Genomic DNA, 3,025 nt, shown 5'->3' on the forward strand with positions numbered 1-3,025 from the left:
ATTTGGTCATTTTTGGAAATTTTTGTCAATTTTGGCAAATTTGGATGTATTCAAGGTGTTTGAACTGTGTTTTGATAAATTTTAGGTATTTTGGCAGAATTTAGGAATTTTAGCCAAATTTGGGTCCCATGGGCAATTAAGTAATTTAGGGGTGCCTAGGGGCAAAAGGCCAAGTTGGGCATTTCAAGTGCAATTGGGTAGAGAACCATTCTGAATGAATCATAGACCAATGTATTGTGAAGATATGGTGTACCCTAGTTCCAAGTCAACACCCAGGGTCAATCCTAAGGCCAAGTAGCCCTATAGGAACTCTTCTTGAGCTTCCCCCATAAAGAACCTACCAAATATTAGAGGTTAGGACCAATATGTGGAACTTCAAGTTGAGTAAAGAGAAGATTTTTGAGTTTCTAATGGTGATGGTACCCTTTCTAGTTTTCTAAGACTAGTTTATAGGAAAATCCTATGGTTAGACCTAGGTTACTAAAGAAATTTCTAGACCTCAACCAAAAGTGAGGTCAACAAGGACACATGGGATCTTTGTAACCTGGTGGTTGATGCATATAGAATATTTCCTATAGTTGACCATGGAAAAAACCATTTGATATATCCATTTGAAATACTTTCCATTGATAATAATGAGTAAGAATAAGAAATAGTATGATTGTGGGTATTTTGGCCACTTGACTGAACGTATCTATGTAGTTGAGTCATTATTCTTGTTGATAACCCAGAGCAACTAGTCTAGCTTTATACCAAGCCATTAAACCATTTGTGTTTTGTTTGATTTTTTTGGTCCACTTAATGTTAAGTAACGATTGATCAACAAGTGAGGGAACTAGTTTCAAGGTGTTTTGCTTTGTTGAGCACAAAGTTCCTCTCCCACTGCTTTCTGTTAGTGAGGATGCTTGGCAGCTTGCTTGTAAGTTGTAGGTTTGGTTTGAGCTGGTAGAACATGTGAAAATTAGAGATTTTCTTAGCGGTTAGTGAACTTATTTGAGACCTTGTGACCATAGGATGTTTATATGGTACTGATTTATGAGATGGGTTTAAGGGAACAAAAAGGTTTTCAATTGAAGGGCTTTCTGAGAGAGGAGGTTCTGCTGGTGTGAATTCTTGGTCAGTTGGAATTATGGGATTCACAACTTGTAATAATGCTGGGATGGGTGTTGGAATTGGGTTAGGTAGTGGGCTGACCTGAAGTTGAGAGATGGAGTTGGATAATATAGTGGATGTGGGTAAGAGAGTTAGTGGAGTTTTGGGTAATAGGTTTGGTTTGTCTTGCTTGTTTAGAAGGATAAATAGTTTCATTGAAAGAAACATGTATAAAGAAGCACTTGTATCCTTTGACATGAGATGGATAACCAAGAAACACACAATTTATGGATCATTTTTGAAGTTTATTTCTACTAATTGATGGTAAACAAGGAAAATATTGACACCCATATGATTTTAGATGACTATAATAAAGTATGGAACCATAAAGAAGTTGATATGGAGACTTGTTAAATATTACTTTTGAGGGTAAACGACTAATTAAATAAGTTGCTACTAGTATTGTCTCAAGCCAAAGAGATGGAAGTACATTGGAATCAGCTGGCAAAAGTCTAGTGGTTTCCATTATATGGCGTTGTTTCCTTACAACAATTCCATTTTGTTGAGGAGTACATCTTTTTTGAATAATTCCATAAGTAGCTAGTAAATTTTTGAATTGTTGACTAGTGCATTCCCCATCATTGTCGGTCCTGATGAATTTCATTCTTTAATTAAACTGAAGTTCCACTTCTTGTTTGAATTTGAGAAAATGTTAAATTACTTCAGATTTAGTTATCATGGGATAAAGCAATGCATACCTAGTAAAGTCATCGAAAAATAACACATAATATCAGTAGTCTTGATTAGAAACAATTAGAAATGACCCTATACATCTGTATGTATTAATGCTTATGGCTTACATTGAGTGCTATAAGGCTTATCACAAGGAATGCGATGACATTTTGCAGTAGTACAAGATGTGCAAAAAGCAAAATGATTAGGACTATGTAGATTTGGTTGTTGCCTGGCTATGAGTTGTATAGTCAGTTGATTAGCAAGTTCTAGCTTCTTATGCCATTGCTCTGGATTAAGAACAATTGATGCAAGAGCATGTGCATTAGTAGAAACTCGATACATCCATTATTGCAAGGACGCTGAAGAATATTTTAATGGGTAGTTCAATCCTTTATTTTACATTCATTAACATAAAAAATAATCATACAGTTATTATTGTGAGCTAGTTGGGATATAGATATAAAGTTATATGAAATTTGAAGGGTTTGAAATAATGTGGAGAGAATTAGCTTATGATTGGGAGTAGGTAGTATGTCATTCCCTGAATGTTGAATGGACACATTGCTGCGATTGCCAACCATCACACTCTCATTACCTTGATATGGTTCAAGTGAATGCAGTTGATTGTAATTAGCAGTCAGATGAGAAGTAGCTCTGGTATCTAGATACCAATCAAATTTAATTGAAGGATTGAAGGAGATGGCCTAAGTCGTATGTAAGGTAGAAGCAACCAGAGCAGTAGAGTTCGTGGCTTGGTAGTTGACATTTAGTATGTGTCAACAATTAGGAGCTTTATGTTTGATTTATTGCATATTTAATAGATGAAGGATTCTATTTCTTTTTTTCCGAAATAGTTGAAACATATTGAACACTTTTCATTGATTGATTGACATTACTACATTTGCCTTTATAAAATCTGTTCTTCCCTTTGTGAGAAAATATTGATCAGGATCAAAATTTTCTAATTAAAACTCAGATGAAAGATTGATTTCCTCACTAAATACTAGGGCATACATATTTTCAAGACTTATGGGGCGGGTCCTTATAGCAGTCTTGAATGCTTGATAGGAGTTTGGCAAACCTTTCAGAATATATAGTATAACATCTTTGGTATCTATCTTAGAGTCAGCAGCTGATATAATATCAACTAGTTTTTAATTTGCATCAAATATTGACTCATTGTTAGATTTCACATCGA

The sequence above is a fragment of the Phalaenopsis equestris genome, unplaced genomic scaffold (assembly GCF_001263595.1).
Source record: "Phalaenopsis equestris unplaced genomic scaffold, ASM126359v1 Scaffold000297, whole genome shotgun sequence".
Taxonomy (NCBI): Eukaryota; Viridiplantae; Streptophyta; class Magnoliopsida; order Asparagales; family Orchidaceae; genus Phalaenopsis; species Phalaenopsis equestris.